Genomic DNA, 22,104 nt, shown 5'->3' with positions numbered 1-22,104 from the left:
ATCCTGTCCAGATTACCCCAGCCAAACCCGCACGCCCTTAGCTCTGCCCTTTGAAGAACATCGTGGGAAAATGCCTCAAAACGGAAAGAAGTCTGAAGCATAAACTGGCAGATCCATACTACTTGCATGAAAATGAAGGCTAGAAAAAAATGCTAATGTACGTATTTGGGGAGTTTAAATTAGAGAACAATGTTTAACAAACTGGTTAAAATTGTTACTCTGTCACGGGTTGTTAAGCATTGGAACGGGCTGCCTAGGGAAGTGGTTGAGTCCCCATCCCTGGAGGTATTTAAAAGACAGGTAGACGAGGTGCTTAGGGACATGGTTTAGTGGTGGAATGGCAAGATTAGGTTAACGGTTGGACTTGATGATCTTAAAGGTCTTTTCCAACCTAAACAATTCTATGATTCTATGAAATTACTAGTAAACAGCCGACAAAGCTAAGGTTACCTGGCTGAATTTTCCTTCAGCAAATAAATATTCTTCATTTTTTTTAAAGCGTCCTGTGTCTAGCAGATATTCGGGCAGCTAACTTGGTTTTTTTTAGGATGGTAATCTATTGTCAAAAACCTTTAGCGATACCCTGAACTTCCTGTGGCATCACTCATCATTGATTTCTCAGGGCTATTTCCTTTATGTGCTTATGTAGATTTGAAACTACAGTTGTGCTGGTGGCTGCTTTATGCAGCTCTCTCAGCTTGCTATTTATTTACAGCAAATAGAGTCCAACTGGAAAGTGCTTCTCCTTCTGTACCCTAAAATTAATCCCAATAGATGACTGTGGCTCATTAGAAGTAGTTTAAAAAACCAAAACAAACCCAAAACCCCACAACCCTCCCAAGTACAGCACCTCCTGCTTATATGACTGATGGCAGGATGTCCACATAGGCGGGGAAAAGTGGCTCTTCAGCTGGAATGAACTGTCATATCAATGGAGAGTGGAAACTTGCCATTTAAATCTGTAGCCGATTTCTACATCATCTGAAACATTACAAATCACATTTCTCATTATGAAGGAAAACAAAATCACTTGGGAAATTAGTTTTACTTCTCACCTTCTTTGTGTTAAAAGCAGAATGTAAAAATCTGAAATGAAAACCAGGAATAATTGACAGTCTATTTCCCCAATGAGGTGTTATTATGGAACCATATAAAACTGGACAAGTATTCTAAATTCATCCTATAAAAAGAAAGCCAAAAACTTTTTTTTTTGTTTTATGCAGGTATCAAATAAAAATCTTTCTGTCCTACAGATTACAGACTTGAAAAGCCACTCTAAAATATTCTGTTAAGATCTCACTTGTCATCAGTGCTGAATTCCAATGAGTTTCAAATGTACTGAACTATCACTTTGCAACATATTACTTACCCAGGTTTATTTTAATTTTCATCCAGTGCTACTAAAAATTCAGCTCTCCTCCTTTACCACATCTTTGTGTACATAATGAACTTTATGATTTCCTACAGGCACAATCTATTGCTTTTGGTTTGACTTTCAGGTAGTTCTCCCCACGTCATTTTTCAGTAAATGAAGAAAGCCCAAATACAACAACTTCCCTTATGAGATTTGTCATCTTATTTTATTACAAGACAAGATACTTGAGTTTTTAAAGATTAATGGATTGGATAGGTCTTTGCAGAGCATATGGTTCAGAAGCGTTCACCCTCGTGTCACCTCTAATATGTCCAACAGCACACTATTTCGGAATTAAAAACCAAAAAAACAACCATCCAAACAAAACCCCAAGCCTATGTAGCCTCTCTAAATCATAGGTCCAATTTGTGGAGGCTTCTGCAAGTCTATTGAAAAAATACTTCACTTGACCAGGTCAGATTTCATTTGACTTTGTACTTGGACTTTCAAAGTGAGAGATCAAACATGTTGTGGAAAAAATAACCCAAATACTGCAGGAAGATCCATGTGGGGAGCCCACCTTCATTCCTACCTCAGGCAATCGTATTTAAGCACATGGGTTTAACGCTGTCTCAGAACTGGTATTAGTTTCAAAACATCAGGATGGCTAATGGCAAGTATTACTGCATCATTCTGCTATGGGGGAAAATGCTACAGAAAAAAAAGGGTGAGTAATACCTTCTGGTACATTTAGCAAGCTGGTAGGTAATAAGAAACATGAGTTCCAATCTCAGTAATGCTCCTCATCTAATTTCACTGTACATCAGTTCTCGTAAGCTATAAAGGAAATGTTCCCCCATTGAAATACTGAGGATAACTGCCAATACTTGTAGGATGCTACAGAATCCTTTTATTAATTAATCTGAAAATCGTCAACAAAAGTGCGGGGGAACCTCACAATTCCTGGCTCTAGAGCCTGGGCTTCTTTCAACAGCCTGCACTGCTCAAAGGGGGCAAAAGCAATTTGCAAATAAAAACAGTGGTGAAAATGTGTCTTCCACGATTACCAAAATAATTTCTAAAAATTAATGAAAATAAATCCAAAAAAGTGTTAAAGTAAGCAAGAGAAAACAGCGAAGGTATTTCTGTAAGCCAGCTGGGTGCTGAGAGAAGAAGAGTTGAGGGACAAATTCCAGCTTTGTAGAACTCTGCAAGTGGGTGGTTGTGTTAAATATACTTTATTCCAGAATTTTTAAGTATTCTGAACACTTCTAACAAAATAGTTGGAAATAAGAACTATCCACAATTGACAGAACAAATGTAAGCAACAGCAACCATACAAGCTATTATGTAAAATGTGTCTAGGGAATTTCCCTCCATCAACTGAGAAAACAGCACTGCAGAAAACCATATGGGGATGGAACATAACATGAAAATATTTTAACTGTTGCATCAATAGGAAGAGTGCAAGTATTTTCTGTGGAAGCATTCTCATAGATGCCATTCCCTAGAGACTATGCATTTGTCTCCTTTACCAATTGCAGGAATACTGTTATTTTTATATTCATATTACTTAAGAGCAGATACAGAAATGAAAGGTGAATTTCCTAATCACATTCAGAAATATTCCAAACATTACTACTTACGCATTCTGGAAGGGATGCAGCCGCGAATTATCAAGGCAGCTTATTAAAATGAATAGTGTTAGTGCCTCTCTCCCCACCCATCCTAGAAAGTTTATTATCACACAGTATACCAGGACAATTATTCCTATGTTACAATTTTATTTATGGACTTTATTTAATAAAATACTACCAAGATAAAGAACATTTTCTCTAAATTTTTAGGTGTAAGTTGACCTATAATGAAAGCAAATCCTTTGTAGGATTTTGTTTTATGAAATTTGGAGACTTTTAAGGATTCATCAAAATATTCAATGGTGTTAATATCTACATTAATTAATCTCAGGAAGGCTTAATGTTTTTTTCTCCTTGGGTTCACTTGCTGTTACTACTGCACAGCACTCGCCCCTCTGATGCATAAAATCCAATGGAAGCAAAGTGACTAGCAAAAACTAAGTTCAATTTTTGCATGTATGCTCCCATTTACAGGTGCTGGTCTTTGAATTTTTCATGGTTTGCTGAGCACTTCATTTGGGTTGGCAGATCTGGTGGGTCATATGGTGGCAATTCTCATTTTCTGCAGCATCTGAAATGTCCACTCGTTGCATCATTGACAGCTAAAATTAGATATTTGGCAAAGCAATCCTAGGAACTAAGGGCTTGATTAAGTTGCCTAGTTATAGCTGCCTAGTGCCATCTGAGATGCCCTAGAATACCCCCAGCAACCACAGAGACCTGGCAGGTACCACACAAAACCTACGGGAGACCTGTGGCCCTCCAGAGCAGGAGCTGTAGGCAAGGAAGGATAACCCCTATGACAGTTCAAATGGCACAGGGAACTTTTGTTTAAACTCATTTAGGAACTGAACACTACAGGGATATTGAAGAGATCAATTCTCCTGTCTTAGCTTGCTCTTGCATCTCATGCCCTTTCTTTGCAGGCGGGCACGTGAACTCTCAGTGCTGCCCTGTGCCTGCTCTCCTGCACACAGCGCAGGGAATACGAAAGATGAAAATAGGTCAGAGCAAGCTTTAATTTTGGGGGGGGGTGAGGAGGGTAGTGGAGAACCTCTCCCAGGGAACGGAAGGTATGGCTTCCGTACTTTCTCCATATTCATCTCATCACTGTTCACTCAGAGGAAAAAGTGATCTGCATAAGGAATTGCACATGCTAGTTCCTATTGTATCGTGGGTTTTCCTTGGAGGTGCCCAAAGCAGAATCCAGTCTTGCTTAATTTGTGAAATTTGACATGATTACAGACTGGGGTTGATAAGGTTTGTGTTTAGGGAGTCTTGATGGCATCTCTGAAGATTGTAATTCTTCATCCACTTCTCTTTCTTGACAAGATTGTATAAAAGTGGAATAAAAAATTGCTTTATTCTTCTTTTCCACATTAAGCAGAAAATGGCTTTCTTGAGAGTATGCATTTGCACTGGACTCAAGAAAACAGACCCCTGTGGAGCATGAAATGACACTGGGGAATATATTTTCCTTGACACACTAGGTATTTTTCATCTGTCTGAGGCAGCTCTCCACCCCACCCCCCCCTTTTTTTTTTTAACAAAGTTATGCAGTACCTTATATCAGCACTCATCCTTATATTCTCCTTAAAAAAGAAAATGAGCACCAACACTACAGAGGGACAAATAATGTTTATCATAATAAAAACAATACGCACTCAAAGAACCAAGCACTATTTGGAAAATGGTATAAAAAAATACAATGCTGATGCCCAAAATTTCACATTTACTCATGAAGGTGTAAAATATTTCCTATAAACCTGCTGAAATTACATAAAATCTAATAGTTTGATGCCCAAGGCAGGGCTAATAAACTTTCCCTGCTTCAGCCCAACAATTCTACTGCCTGAATAAGCAATACTCAACAACTACCACAGCTAAAGAGTCTCCTGAATATCAAATCCCCTTCTCCAACAAAATAATTCACATTGAGGCCAATATTTATTCTGACTGGCATATATTTCTGTTCAGATCAGGCAATTTGCTTTTTTCAAATCTGAGACGATGTACAAGTGAATGTCCTTACATTTTTACGACAGGGAAACTGCTTCCAAACCCCTCCGCTTTCTGCATTAACCTGATCTGTTCGGCTGCAGAATAGATTGGCTAAGATGATTATTAGTGATATGACTAAAGTTATTCTGCCCACCATCATTATTAAATAGTGCATTCAGAGCAAGAGCTAGAAATAGCGTGCTTAAAGAGTGGTTAAAATGCAACAAACATTTAAAACTAGTATGCAGTTAATGAACAAGGATATTCGCTGAAGTACTTCTCAGTCAGAAACTTGAGATAAAAAACTTGCAGTTGAGCAAATGTCATTTAAGATATTACGGGGGCCAATGTGGACTGGTGGTGGCATGAGAATCCCTGCTAGTCAGTGACTTCCATGGGGTGAATTGTCACCAGATGGCACGACCTCATGGGCCTAAATCCCACTTCGCTCTTGCCTCCTAGAGAAGGCTGCGTACCCCAAATTCAGAAGGAATAAGGCCACGGGCAGCACAGTGGCTAAAGCACAGACTGAGTGAATATGTCCAGAAGTGTTTTGTTAGAGTTGGTTTGGTCCTATGTTAGTACCTAAAAATTTATGCACCCTGGTTTGAACCATTTTATTTTCTTCTTAATTGTCAGTCATGTTATAAAAACAGGATCCAAGAAAACATCTTCAGCTTGACTGAAAAGGACATCACAAGTTTTTGCCATCTTAATATTAAACTCCAAGGAAACTTTGTATTTGGTTCAATATTAGTAAATTAAAATGTAAAAATATGAATATATTGATACTCTATTTAATAAATACCCAACATTTAGCAGTCCCAAATGGTTTAATGTAATTCCAGATACAAGGAATAAGACTTGAAGAATTTTAAAATGTAGGTTAGCCTATTAGACAAGACTTTGAGCAGATTCTAATGAATTACATTCAAATTTAAAAGATCGTGTATTCATTTATTTATGCCTTATGTTTCAGCTTTGGCCTTAAATCTGTCATAATGCTACAGAGAAGAAAAATATTTTAAGATGGATAGAGATGGGAGAGAAGGAGAGAAAATGAAAAAGTTTACGAAATGCTCTCCATTTCCTACACCGTAAAAGAAACACACACTCTTCCTATCAAAACCCTGTGGCACCCTGATGCGACTCTCACTTTGGTAGCATCTGGCAATGTCAGGTAGAGTTTCTTGAAGGCTCAGATCTTTTGGCTTCTCAAATAGTAACAAATAACCTAAACCAACACTTTCCTGAATCACTGTACCAGGTTGAAACAATCTGTACAGGGAGGCACATTTTTCAAGGGATTTTTTATGTATGACACTAGAGGAATGAGGTGGCGTCTGAATTACTAATACGCAGCTGGTGAAAAGGTTCCATCATTTGCCACGTGCATTGTTTGAAAGTAAACACACAAAGAATTTGACAATTTTAATCTTCTGTTTATCTGAGAAACTGGACACCTATCCCTTATACTTAGAAAGAGATTTCCTGTCAGCATTCATGAATTTCTTTCTTGACCCTGAGCAGCAAGAGAAGCAGCTTGAGATATATTGCAAAGCTAAATGTTTAAAGTTTATATCAATATACACGTGGGACAAAGGTAATTTACTTGGTGAAGGAAGAACCCCCTGCTACATTTAATCATGCTCAAGTACACGGGAAAGTGCCCTTACGGCTGTTGTTTCTCTGTGCCTTTTTAACCCAACTATTGAGAAGTCCTTTTCTTCTCATGCAACACCTTAAACCCAAAGCCTAATTAAACTAGTAAAACACCATTAAACCTGGTGAGCAGACTTATCTCCAGCCACTACAGTTTGCAATTAGATTTTGGGTGAGGGTAGAGGAAATCAATGTTATGTTCACCCCTTAATGAGAACATAAACACTTCCACATTAAAAGATTATTTTCTTAAAATCCCCACAGGTAGGTGGGGGGATTCGCTTCACTTGTAAAAGAACAAAACATAGGAGAGAAAATAGTGGAAAAACCAAAAAAACCCTCTTTGCCTTGTGTGAAAAAGGTGTTTTCCCTTCTCCCATGATCTCAAGAAAAGCCAGAAGGGGACAGAACAAAACAGCATATATATGTGATTAAAGCAACATGGTCAGGGCAAAACTCAGAGAGCAAAGTTGCCTCATTTTAGAAACACAGGAACCAGGCTTGTTTTAGTGCATCGATGCAATAGATAATACAGAGTTAAGTACATGACAAAGTCCACATCGGAGTCAAACACACCCTTCTGCTACATTTTCTTATCAGACAAATAATGAACACAAACAGGAATGTCTTGGTTGAGGCCAATGGGACTTCATCACCTCTGGTCATCTGTGACCTGGGCTGACTGTATTCTCTGCACCAAAAGAGCAAGAGTATACTTTGGGGGTTTTTTAGAAGGAAAAACAAAAGTGAAATATCTGTGGGAGACATTCTGCGCAGCGATACACACCATCACCTCTTCAGACTGGAAGCTGCATTATAAATGTGCAGTATATCAGCGAGGAGATTCATATGCAGCTGCAGATCTGCTCATACCACAGCCATCACTGGGCATCGTTGTAGTAAGCACTTTGTTGAGGAAACCTTCCCTTCCTCACAAAACTCAAGTATTGCGCAAAGCAAGAAAAAGGCTTCTCCTTCCAGCTAGGTAATTTGCGTAGGATGACTCTCTGGTTTCTCCTCTCGTTCCCTGTTTGGACCAGCAACTCATCCCTTTGTGATCGCTACCCTTATTTACATCTGCTTTTGAATTACATTTGATTCACTTCAGTTTAAATCAGACTAAAGTATTTTTACTTCGGGTGTAGGAAATCAGATGTTTTTATTCCATATGACTTTTTAAAATGTATAAAGTCAGTTTAAAAAGCATTCCTTCAGTGGGAATGACATCTCTACTGGGTCTGGGTTTTTTTTACGTTTTTTGGGGGGGTGGGGTGTAGTGTGTTGGGTTCTTCAGGACTAACTTAAATATGGTGAAACTAAAATTCCTTAAGAATGTTGCAGGTAACAATCTAAGTTCACTTTTGCTGAAAGAGATTATATTTGGGGTTTTTTTCCCTCCTCCTTTATATTTGACTTGTTGTTTAGAGACAGTTTAACTCTTTTCCCAAAACCATAATTTAATTGGCACTTTTCCTTCTGTGTGGGTTTATCATTCCTGTTTCAGAGGAAAAAACCTTTCCTCTCCCCCTCCCTTTCCTAAGTAAGGAAAAATATTTTTAATCATGCAAGAGACACCATCACCAACACAAACACCCCTAATGATGTTAACAAGACTAGCAAAAGGGTTTGTTCACACAGAACATCTCAGAGTAAAATACCAAAACTAGACGTAGTCCTTCAAATCAATTAATTTCTTTTTAGTCAGTTAACAAGATTTCAATGCTGCTTGCCCTTTAAAACCAAGTTATTCACGAAGCCATGCAACTTAGCCTTCACAAAAGCACTAACATGCTTGGCTTTCTTTTATTAATGTTATGTGATTTTTTTTTTTTTTTTTCTACTTCACTGACATTTCAAGAGAAACAAAGTGACTGTCATGTGGTACACTCAGCCCTGGAACAGCAGCACAGCTGTTTATTCCCAGACTCTGAGCATTTTTTAGATCCATGCAGCAGTCTGTATTTTCTCTGAAGGGAATTATACATCTTACCATAAGCAGATATAGTTTCCATATTCAGTTTGCCTATTGTAGGATACTTGGCTGTAACAACAACAAATCGAATGCTTTGTCCTCTTTCTATTGCCCTTTTTACCTCAAATTAACTCTTTTGGTGCGAGAAAAGAGGACAAAAAAAAGCCATGGCAGAGAATCACAAAATTACTCCATTTTGCATTTCGGAAAAATCAAAATGACCAAACAGCTGCTCCAGACACCCTCTACTGGAAAGCATCAAGTTTCTCTCTCTGCTCCTGAATTAACTGATCATGTGTAAGGCGGCGGGGGAAAGCATGAACGTTTAACTACCTGGAAAGACTGCTATGTAGCCTGTGAATCACTGTCTTGCATTTAGGGGGAGGAAAAGATTTGACAATTATTTAGTTCAACAAAGGTGGGAAATGCGCATCTGACTGACTATGAAGCAGCAAAAAGGACTCAATTCAAAATCCTGTGGCAACTTGCCTTTAGGATTAGACCAGACCTGACAGGTTTCTCCCAGAAAGGTGTAAGTGTTATAAACTTATCAGCAAGTAAAAATAGGGACTGCAATGAAACGACTTAGCCATAATATGCACAAACAATAACCTGACTTATTTTCCCCACAGGTGAGAAAAAATGTCTTGAAACTTGAACTAAATATCTTTAAATTAAATCTCTTCATTTTGTGCAACAAGTATGCTGGGACACAGCTGCTCTCCAGTTGTAAGTGACTGCTGCTAGAAACTCTGTTAGTTTACCCAGAGCAGGATTTTGTTCTGTGAACAGATCTCTTCCATCCTTAATCTATTAAATATCTATTGAATATATTCACTCTGGGCTGAAACCTCTATATAGCCAGGCAGAGTGTCTTAACTCAGGGGTGGGCAGGGTTGCTCTTTAAAGAAAGGGTGAGAACTTCCTCTCCTCAGAAACAAATTCTGTGCTACATTTTTGAAGTCTTGGCCCCCATTTTCATCACGGTAAAAGAAAAAGTAAAAAAGAAAGAAAACAAGATTAAATTATCTAAATAATGACAAATCTACTGCCACTGCTTTAAAATTTACATCCCAGTGAATCAGTCGGAGAACCTTCACACATCCTTTTCCTCACGTAGCAGTGCCAAGAGATTGTGTCCTTAAAAGACTGAAAAGACAATTCTATCAAGCTTCAATCTATAATTAATTCTTTTACTTTTCTACTCCCAAATAAAGTATTAAGATAAACAGCCTGATTTGGTACCACACATTGTTCATCATATGCTCTCCTTTGGCAATGCTACAGCTTTCACAATTCCGTTTGACCTGCATAATGTACTGTATGTGGGGCAGTGAATTACATTCCTTTCTAAGAGACCATGCTGAATTACAATTTCTTTCCCAGGACTCTGAGGTGAATAATTGCACCTGTCCTCCTTAAGCAGACAAAAGACATTAAGTAGCGGCCAAATGGAAAGAAAGATTTAAAAAGAAAATCACTTTACGGTTTGGTAGGAAAACAACTCAATCCAACCTTTCATCCAGCTGTATACAATATGAGGATTTCTACTGGTGCAGCTTCTGAAGAAAGGGACGTTCCCAATCAAAGAAAGACTACCCTGATAACAAAGCAAAAATGTAGGTGCTTTCTAGAAGTTTAGAAGAGCCTACTTTTAAAATAAATCATTGAAAGTACAAAAAAAACCCAGCTGCACATTTAAGTGTTTGTGGGCAAACTTTCTCATTGACATGATACAAATGAAGAAATAAAGTAAGATGGGGGTATAAACAAAGCCACATGGCTTTTCCAAGGACACACAGAGATGCAGTAGTAGAACCTAGCATAGAGCAGAAGAGCAGATGCTGGAACAGACCACAGCCTAGATCTCCTGACAGCCTTCACACCGTTTCATAGAATCATAGAATCATTTAGGCTGGAAAAGACCTGTAAGATCGAGTCCAACTGCAGAGAGTTTGTGACCAGGCTGAACATAAAGGCTGAGATTTGCTCTTCCTGGCTGCAAGTGCTTGGCAGCGAGATCTGCAGCGGCTCTGGTTTCATCAGAGCCATGCTGGCAGACATCCAAGGAAAGGTCACCAGGGCAGAAGGACAGAGCCTCAACAGAGCATTTGCCTTTGGTTCCAGGAGATTCCTAGTACCTGACCATGCCAAAGTGCTTGAAAAGATGAGAAAAAAACCCAAAAGGTGTAAACACTGTAGAGAATCTCTGCAAAGATCTTTGCAATATTTCCAGGCCCTTTCAAATTCTTTCCTCTTGCATGAAAGCTGCCTCTATACCCAAGGAAAATAGGTATTTGCACATGAATGGACCAAATGGAAAATATTCTGCTCCTTGTGGAAGCTCGAGGTAGTCCATTTGGCAAAATCCAGGCAGTCCATCTCACAGCTATAAAGAGGAACACCATGGAAAACTATACTAAAATACTGGCAGCCCCCAAATAAAATAAAAGCAAAGAAACAAAGGAATGATGCCCTGGGAGGAGGTGCCCTTGCAGGAAGCATGTCTCTCTCTCCCAAAAGCACAAACTTCAGCATTTAACATCCTCAGTGAGAACCTGATATAGCACAGAAGAGAGGCACTAATTAAAAGCAAAGAACATAACTTAACCATACATGTTTTCAGCTAGAAGTTTTGGTCTTCAGGAAACATCTTCATCACCTTATAGTTACAGGTTTTTACAACAAAATTAAACACTGTCTAGTGATATACTTGGAAAAATACAGAAAAACTGCCCGGTTTGATAGGCACCAATTTGGAATTAAAGAAAACCAAAGCCTGCCATTCTTTTCCTTCAACAGATTCATGACCTTGGGTAGGATTGCTTCTCTCACTGCCCCTGCTTCCCTTCCTACTTTCTGTCCCATCTAGTTACCTGCTTTGGGACAGGGACCTTCTTTTACAGTATGTTGGCATAGTTCTGAGGTCAATAGAGTCCTTATCCAGGAAAAAGTCAAGAGAGCACTGTAATGTGTTGTTCCCTGAGAAGCAGAAAAAAAATAAAGCCTGTTTTCTTGTGGATTTCTATCTTCCTTTCTCAAAAACTCCATCTCCCTCCTTCATGTGTCCTGTGGGAACAACTTCCACACAATGCTTCCAGTCTCCCCAACACATAGTAAGTCCTCCCACAGCAACCTTCATTTGAAACTGGCCAAAAATAGTGAAATGACTGGAAAACAGGCCCAAGACAGACACACAGATCACATTATCTCCCAAGGTGTTTCTTTTAGAGGAAAGCCAGCTAATAGAAGCAACAGCGAACATTTCAACAGAGGTGATAAAGATCAAAATGCAGATTGCTTGGCAGATTAATCATGGCCATGCAAGGAACTCTAGGGTTTTGGTCTTTTTTAGATCATGTGCTTTCAACAAAGTGTCTAAATCACTGGTGGAACATATGCCAGAAAATAGCAAGGGACAAATGATCTTTGGTCAGCATTTGGGTTTCCAGTAAAGCAACAACATTTGAAATTTGTTAAGGGTAAAAGCCCTGAAATTTCATCAAACGGACATTTCAATTTTGACAAATCAGCATTTCCCACAGACATGCATTTCTTCCAGCTGCCTCTGTAAACGTAAGTCGCTGTTGACAGTGCTGTTGAATATCATCCCTTTTGCAAGGCTGGTACAACTAAAACGTCAAGGCAGGGAGGTAGGTCTAAGCACAAAAGGAAAATTTTCATCCCCTACGCCTTCACTAAATTGAGTGGGTTTCTATTAAATCAATACCCCCAATTAAAACTAAGGGAGAAGATAAAGACTCCATCAGCAAAATTATTTGAAGCCGTACTTGTTCAGACTAGTCCAAACCTCTTCACCCTTGAGGGCTGCAATACAACACGAAAGTCTCCTGAGCATGTTAATTATTTAAAATGAAAGCAAGACAGTTGCTGGCCTTTTGAAATAACCTCTCAAAAAAAGTGTCAGGTGTCTCCAAAACATGTGACAGGTTGGCAGTTTGTAGCATCTACTCTTGAGCCCTGATACTGGGATTTTTTCTGAAGCCTGGAGAAACTCATCACCTTTACTAACAAAATCCGAAAGACAATCTGTCCGGCTCACTGAAAATGAGATGGAGAAGCTAAATTAGAACCATGGACCTCCTATTTGCTAAATTAAAGCAGAAAACCAAAACCAAAATAAACATTAGAAGCACGTATGTACATATATATAGACACCCCCACACATATGTGAATGCAGACACAAATACATGTAGAGATATGTATGGGTAGATATATATACGTAGCTGTAAATTATAGACATTAACTGGGATCTGTATTTACTGCCTCCTACAAGTCTATTTTACAGTCTAAATTTAGGGAATTTTCTTCCCTGCTTTCAAAAAAAACCAAGAAAAAAGAAAAAAGGCGGCATCTGGTTTGTATTTGTCATGTCTGTTCAAAAATACCTTCTTTCTGCATGTATCTGCCTCTTCAGTACCCAAGAATAAAAATGTAGAATCAGCAAGAAAATGCCTATAGAGTGTGTTTGTAAACAAAAAGTCCCCATCTGCAAAACAGTTGACCTTATTAGCACTAGGAATGGTGAGAAACTTTTCAGCAGCACATATTTTACCAATACAGTGGATATATATCTATATGTATTTTTTGGTCATTTCAAAGATTTCAATGATATTTTCCAGAAAGAAATCTTTCTTATTGAAAGTAAGTGCACCAGAGTTACATACAGAGGATTTTTTCCAATCTTGTTAATATTAATAGTTCAGAAAAAAATATTTTGTCCTGTGTTTTCTGTGGAAAATTTGCATTTTTTTCCTCTTAAAATACAAACTAGAGACAAATCAATAGAAGATGTCAACAGATACCAATCCACAACATTCTTTAATTATTCTGTTGGGAAAGAATAACAAGACATAATACATGTGATGTGCAAATGAGTAGTGGATACAGGAAAAAATAACATTAAAACAACATTCACACATAAAAAGCAGCCTTCTGAAACCAAACACCTCCAAACTCAAATTTAGGTGGAACTTTTCCATTTCCCCAGACTTTTTGAAAAATATTTGCTGCAAGTCAGTTGAAACATTTTGCGTTCTCAGTGCTTTCCACTCTGAGAGGCCCTGCCATTCCTGACCAGGGCAATTGACTTCAATCTGTAATTGCCATCCACCAAAAGTCCTCCAGAAAGGAAAACCTCATTAGGGCAACCTGAACCACCCATGGGCAGTGGCCTTTCACAAGCTCCACATTAGCCCTCCTGGGTCTGGCGGGCTGCACCCGCAGCATTGTACCTTTGCAGGAGCCAAGCAGAGCCATAGACAGCATTTAACACAATTATCACAGCATCATATGTATATTTTAAATAAAACTACTTTTGAGGTAAAATACAGTAAGCTACTTCGCCTAAAGCTGCATATTACTGATGGCCTTTTCCCTTCACAGAAGTTCAATTTCAAAGGTTAATACACAAAACAAATACACTGGATACCTCAAAGGCTGAACGTAAAACACATCCGTGGATTTTGTGATTTTTTTTTTTTTTTTAAGGCCTGGCCAAGTTTTAATGGGCTGTCACACACGAATGATTATGAAAGCTCTACAATGAACTGAGCTGATAAGCCGATCTGATCAGAATTAACTGCATGTGATTGCTGCTTTGAAAAGCTGGCCTAAAGAGGCAGCATTGAAAGCAATCTCACAAGTCACTGGTACCGCTTGCCTCAGCTATAAGTAAGCACAGATGGTGAGAAAAGTTAATTAAGAGACATATTTGTTTGGGGGTTTGAAATTTCCACCCTCTCTTCCCCAAAGAAGCTGAGCCACAGTGAAAATGTGTTTTACGTTTGCGGCCTAGTAAGTTCATGGTTTTGAGGCTCTGTTCCTGTAGATGGAGGTAATGGATAAACAGAATAAATAATTTATGTCAGCAGTTAGCATATGGATTTGCACTTGATCACTAAGCTACTCATTGCACCTGATAGCTACAACATCTTGTCAATTAAAAAAATTCCTTTCTCCACAATTCTTCATTTACTTTCCTCCTACCCCGCACAGCTTTTCCCTTATACCACAACTGACACACAGCAATGGAGACCCCATCCCTTTCGTTCTCACTTTAATTACTGCCTCTTTCATTTGCTCCCTCACTTCTTCTTGCAGTATTTGATGGAGAACATATCAGCAATGACAAAAGTAGCTTCTGGTGATAAACCCTTTTTTTCTCCTGGTTGGGAAGTCTCTTTCCCGCCTCTCTCCAGCCCACACTTGGGCTTTCCCCAATGGGCTTCGGAAGCTCTGAGGCTATGACAGTGCTCGATAAAGTGATCACCATCTTTAGAGGATCACAATACATCCCTTACACTCCATATGCTGTAAGACTGCGACCAAAGTGTCACATAGCAGACATTTTGCTCAATGGTCCTTCAACAGTGTATGATTCTTTGGACCCATTTCCTTTTTATTTTTTAACCTGTGGCTATTATAATGACAACGGCCAGTAGCACCAAAGAAATATTGGCTGCAGAATGGTAGGGATCAATCCCACATGAAAGGCCCTTGAAGGTAAGAAAGGGTTAAAGCTAAGGACAGAGAAAAACCAGTATTTCAGAACTTCAAGTGAAATGGAGAGGTTCTTAGAGAGACGTTTCCAATTCATGCCTACTGTACTATTTATTTCCTTTCTCATCATTGCTGATTGTAAGGATGTGCATGTGTAAAAGGAAGTTTCTTCGTCTCTAATCACAGCTCTATTCCATGAATCCACAATCCACTGTTCTCGACATTACAAAATGAATCAGGCAGGAGGCTCAAGCCAGATCAGAAAGTGACAGCTTCTGTTTAAACAGCTATCTTGGAAATTAGTGATGATAGAGGACAGTATTATACTGCATAAGCATTTAACTCTTAGCACTGCCTCATTCTCTAAAAAGAGCTGCAGCAGAATTACTCACTGGAAAGATCCTGATATAAAAAAAAAATAAATAAATTGGAGTGCTGATCTGTCCTACTTATACTTCTAGAGGAATAAAGGTCTGTTTTGAGTAGGACACCCACGCTGTATGTATTGAACACTCCCTGGATTTAAGGGAAGTTGCTTCTTAAAACATTATCTTTGCATTATAGCGTATGGTCTCATCATTTATGGTTTATCTTAAGAACCTGGCATGTATCAGTATATTGCTTCTGTCAGTCTTACTTCTGTGCTGTAGAACCAATTTTGAGTAGGATATTACACTTACAAGAATGTGTTCCCTAACTAGCTTTACACTTTAGATGACAGGGTCACATCAGAAGACTGGAGATTGACACCCAAGACCAGACCTGCGTTGAGAACCTTACTATGTCATTCTGCAAGGATTTTAGCCAAAAACTTGATCTGTGTACATAAATATATATATATATACACACACTAATAATTTAGCCATTATAACTATATATGTATACATACAAACTAATAATTGCATCTCACATTCCCAGGTGGTTCCTAAAAATTGTATTATCTTAATCTCATAAAAATGGTGGCAGGTTTTCTAATTTTATAAAAGTATACAAGATAAGTTGTTTAAAAAGTCAATCACTGAGACCTCAGTACAGATGTTAATCCAATTTGTGTGGTAATGATCAAAACAGTCAGTTTACATAAAGCATTACAGCTGTGCTATATTGCAGTCCTGCAGTTCTGTCATCAGCAATGAGGGTTACCTACCTGCCACTGGAAATTTTTCTGATGGACTCTGCATAGTCATACTGACAGTGAGTAAGGCCTTCCATTAGTGTTGCCCACAGTGACAGCTTTGCTCCTTTTCTGCTTTTCTGTCCAAGGATTGTCTGCAGGAATGTGTAAAGGGAGCTATAGCTCCTTCTACTGGGTCTTAAGATTCCTAAGATGAAAGATTTGACATCCTACTAGGGCTCAGTCAGAGAAGTGAGTGAAAGAAGGCCAGTAGCATCTCATAGAGCTCTGCGTCACTTTTTTTTTTTCAATTCTGCTTTGCACATTCTCACTAACAGCATAATTTCAGAAGCAATCATGCACTGAAAGAAGTTAGCAGAAAGAAGTCTGGGGACAGACTGTTGGAATGGGGACAGAAGTACTGCTAAGCAAACTGACTGTCTGATCCACATATGACATCTCAGATGTAACAGCTTGTAAACATTATCTGTAGAGCTCCAAATAATAACTTTACAGATTTAACCAATCATGCTTTGAAGGCTGTCACTGATCTAGTGGAGCATGACCAAATCCTGTTAGAGTGCAGAATAGATTCTAGCGGAAAGTCTTACATATGCTGAGTTGTATATCTAGATAGGGAATGCAAAGACATCACATGCTACAGAGATATATGCACATGGAGAAATTAATACATGCAACTAAATTCATCGTCCCATGGGCCTACAGCAAAGGTTTCAAACCCTGCAGCGTAACTCAGTCTGCAACAGTACTGTGTGCTTCATCAAAGAATATCACATGGACAAATTCCTTCCTAAGTAAAGGACTGACTTCTACATAAGTGAGTGTGGCAAATATCTGTGACTGCTACATGAATATTCAAGAAAGATGCAAGAGTCTCCCTTACAATTTCAACTGAAATAGTCAAAAGCAGATGAGGTGTGTTTTGTTTGCCCACTTCACACATGTAGTTCTTTAAAATTACAGCACAATCTAAGTAGTCATTTGTTAGAGTTAATTCACTGGACAAGATTTCCTAAGATCTGCTGAAATTCTATCAGCCTTCCAGCAAAGTGTGGAGAAAGGGAAATTAAATGAGTCTTTGAGACACTGGGAAAAGCATGGGTAGGAAACCTGCACAGATGTGAAAGTGCTCAAAGGACTGTTCCTACCTGGCCCAGCAGGGATAATCAGAATTACTTTGACAATTTTTTTATCTTCCTTTTTCTCTTCTTCGTGTGAAGAAAATTCAAGAGAAAACCGTGTTAGATGGCTAGGTGTCTCCTCCTATTCTGAGCACCAAATGCTATATTCCTCTGGCTGCAATCCTCTGCATGTGAATGCCAGGGGAATTTCTAGGCCCTAATATCAAAAACAAGTCCTCATATACTTTGTAAGGGCCATCTACCACATTATCACTCATATAAGTATATACAGATCCTACAGGGTATCCTGCCTCCCAGTATAGCTAAGAGACGTTAGCATCTTCTTGTTTGTTCAAAAACTGCATTGCACTGTTGACTGTGATGAAGTGCAGTCTTTTTTTCCCTTAGATAACTCCAAGAGCTGAAAAATTACTCTGTTTAAACAAACTTCCTGTTCTTTTCTTTCCTAGGGTGAAAAGACTGCTTTTAATCAACGACTGTCGCACTGTGGAAGAGAGATGCAGAGTGTGCTCTCAGATAAAACAAAATAAAACCCCCACCTTTGGCTCAGACATATTTCTCAGGGCCAGCCAGAGTCATAAAGGTCTCTTAACACTGCACTTTGCATGATATTTTTTCTTTCATGTAGAAAAAAAAAATGAATTAGAGGATTTTTTTTTTCGTTACATTTGGCCCAATTAATATGAATCTTTTTTGTCTCCTTCAGCTTTTCTCCAAACAGTAGAGAAACCCAAAGCTTTTCTCTTGGCTCTTTCTCCAGGGACTAATATCTTCAAGTACTTCGAGGCCAGATCCAACTCCCTGACATTTGTCTGCCTTGAACTTGCAAAGCGCTCGTAAGTTTGTTAGCCTCTAAAGCGGCAAGAAACTACAATGATCTTTAGACATATTCCATGTGGGAGGTTTTGCAGAAACTGCTTCATACAGCAATAAAACCTACAGCTTGTTCTGGCAAACCTGTGTCAGATGAGGGCAAATGAAATCCTCTGAAGTATAGTAGATAACCAGTTGAGCATGTTACACTGGGAAGATTCATGTATAAAGGCGCTCCTCCGTATACAGCTTTTATTGCTGTCATTTGCTATAGAAATGTTGGTTTGAGCCCAGATTAAACAAATTCAGTTAGAAACAAGAACCAGACTAATTCCAATTTTATCACATACACTGCAACAGCTATTCAAGCAAATATTAAGACATTGTTTTCTCTTGGAAAACCTGACCCTCATCTGATGCTGCAGGAGGGGAGGAGCTGAATTTGCTGGAGTGCCTTGCCCAGGCCCCGTTTACGGCCTCACCCTCAGAGCATGCAGAAGTAGGGAAGGTACGGAAAAAGTATGCGATCACAGCGGTAGGCACTGCAATGGCAGCTAACCTGTTACAGCTTCTTACCACCAGCCTAGGAAATCAGCCCAGTTATCTAATGAGTAGCACCGCAGCAGAGCTCCTCAGATGACCAGGAGCCAAGAAATGTGCTAAGTTTTCTGAACAGTTGAACCCAGGGACACTGAGGGCAGGACTAATTGAACAATTTAGTTATTTATTTTGTACTTATCTACTTGCTTTTAGTATTTCTCATCTGCATAAAGGTTTATGCAACGCTGGCTATTCTGAAATCCCTACTTACCAGCAATCAGCTAAATCGACTTTCAGGTTGAAGTATCGTTTCCAACAACTACATATTAAGGTGCTCAACGAAAACAAATGTTGTCCAGGTAAAGCAATTGTAGTTGAGGTACCATCATCTTTACTCTAAATAAAGGAAAGAGGAACTGTGGAATTAGCCTAAAAGAGACTCCTGTGCCTTGACTGACATTTTAATTCATATGGATACAAAGACGCCTCCATGTTTAAACCATCTTATAGGAAGTACGGCATTCTTCTTGTAAGCTTTTTTGCTTAGTAGGGTCAAAACTTGACTCACAGAGAGGGTAGTGTTTATTTTAAATGATCAAAGTTAAGGAGCAGTTAACAACTTGACTACCCACAGTTTAAGTTAAATTGAGCTGTACAGGGGCTCTTCTTGTGCCATCATTCCGAACGAGGAAAATATCTGTTCCCTTCCGATGCCAAATACCTTTTTTTCCTTCACAACAGTTTTTATCATTTTCAATGACACTGTAATGGAATTGAGCAAACAGCAGAATCCACAGAGATGTTTAATTCATTCTGAGATCTCACCGCCTCAGAAAAGAGATAAGATTTTACAAATTTATTCCCCTCCTTTATTTCAATTACCATGTTAATGGCTTGAGACAATTCCTAACTCAAACTTCTGGCCAAAAGTCTGTTGGCAGGTAAAATAGCAGATCTAAATCAAATCACAAAGATCTTGCAGTAAGATTGCATAGCACATTCTCCCCTCTGTAGTAAAAGCTGCACTTTCCCCTATTTTCCTACTGGAATTCACTATAGGATGGCAAACCTTCATTACGCACACATAACAGGATGTTAAGATAGTACGTCCTTTAAGAAGCTTTAATAATATCCAAAGCCAAGTTCAAATCCAAACATTAAAACAACAAAGTGTAGAGTGGGAAAAAAGGGAGATTGCTTACACTAACGAGGTCTTCCCCAGTTAACTCTGAGTCTTTCAGAATCAGAAACTAAAAGAATTAAAGGGCTCTGCTTTAAGCAGTCTGCTACACTAATATGACAAAAACCACCATCAGCTTTCAGTTGTCACCCTTTCATGGCTGTCAAATTAAAACACACAACAGTGAGTCCCCTCCCCATTCTTTTTGGCCACCAGTTCACGCAAATTGTAAAAGACCTCTAGTCTTTGCTTAGCAACAAGACTGCATGTTCACTACTGATCACATTAATGATGAAGTAATGAATATTAACAAATCTAATGATGAGAAGAGATGCCCTCCTTCACTAACTCATCCATACAATTTAAAATCTCTGAAATAGAAAGAATAATGCATTCATCTAACAGACTCACTAGAAACAGAAAAGAAGCCATCAATAATACTGCTTTCCAGCCCACATCCCTGACACCGAAACCCAGGCACACAACAGCAATTTCATGGAAGGAGAAGGATTGCTAAATTTACAAAAATATATGTATTTCTACTGAGCCATAAAACTTTCAAATTTCTTACATCTTAGACTCATTCTAATATTTTCTAGAGTTACGGTTAGTACACATGAGCTATCCTGACTGCCGTGGGATGCAAGGAGCGCTGGCAAAGTGTGCTAACTGTCAGCCTCTGAGCACCTCCACCTCCCAGGGAATCATACAGCTCATTCAGGTAACTGTGGAAAAGGTTGTAATTACTTACAGCAGGATGTCCAGCACAGTAGGTGTAGCTAGCATGAGACTGGTAGTGCAAGCTTGCTCTTGGAAAGGTGTATGTATTCCAAGCAGGTTGGCTGCTATTCCACTGGGAGCTAAAGCCAGGGCTCATGGTCACTCTCGATTTACTGTTTTGGTACGTTCTCACTGTGGAGCTGGACTATCAAAAAAGAAAGAAATGCAACGTAAAAATAGCTTTTAGGGTAGAATACAAACAACGTAGCTACATATCATCATTCTGCACATACATACTGCCACACGGTCTGGAACAAACCTGAATGTTTCCTGTAAGAAACTGGGAAAAGCAAAAAATTGATCCCCTCAAAGATCTTAATTTTTTTTTTTTTTAAAGTTAATTCAGTAACTTCATCTGAAGGTAACCCAGACCCTTTCTTCCTGGCTTTCTCTCATTTTACTTTATTTTAACTGCAGTTTTCTGCTTCTAGTCCTCGTTTTATAAAAACCATTCCTAATAAATGCTTGCACTCATAGGGGTGGTTTATTAGGGCAGGGGAAAAAAATCAGTTTTCAAAAAGAGTCGACGATGCATAGAAGTGGAGGCATTTTTAGTGGATATTTAGGTTGGTCTTCAAAGACATGCAAATGTACTTTTTCCTCCATATTCTGTTCTGCATTTGGGTTTTGTTTGCCGCCTTTTTATTGGCAAAGGTGTTCTCAATATCCCATGCAAATTTACGCCAACTAATGGTAATTATTATGAACCTGAAACTGTTCTTTTTAAAGCATTAAATTCACAGTGACCTTAGTAATACAGCGAAAGCTTGAGAAATATGAACACAAATAATATTTCTTAGAAATGCTTCTAAATGTCCCTGTTAGTAAATTGATGCTATCAATTTCAAAAGCTATATTCAAGAATGACGCTTCATTTATTTTTACCCTCCTTTCAAAGACAACTTTTATACGCAATATATGTAGCATTAACCAAATATCAATACGGGCCACCATCGAACAAGGTGTTTCACACGGTCCAAGACCATCCTTACCCTGAAGTGCTTACAAGATAAATGAGAAGGTCAAGGAAAGGATGAAAGAGCAGAGTCTGATGCAGAAGCAGAGAAAACATCTTTGTAAACAGGACTCTCAGTTTCATTTCAATGCTTCAGCTCAGTTTCATTGGGAGAGCATTAGAGAAATGGGAGGAAAAGGGGACGGAGAGAGACATACAAGAAGGTGTCAAGGACACAGTCTAGCTATAAAAATATATACTCTGTATAATCTTTCCAATTTTTAATACTGGATTTAGAAGAGCTGACTGCAGAAACGACAGGCCATGCTGGTATCGGCTGAACACGTCCTCTTTACTTCATTTAATTTTCAAAAGTTTAAGTACACAAAGTTTGCCTCGGTTATCAATTGC

This window comes from Egretta garzetta, unplaced genomic scaffold, assembly GCF_000687185.1.
Source record: "Egretta garzetta isolate BGI_Z169 unplaced genomic scaffold, ASM68718v1 scaffold313, whole genome shotgun sequence".
Classification (NCBI taxonomy): domain Eukaryota; kingdom Metazoa; phylum Chordata; class Aves; order Pelecaniformes; family Ardeidae; genus Egretta; species Egretta garzetta.
This window is presented reverse-complemented; position numbering follows the sequence as displayed.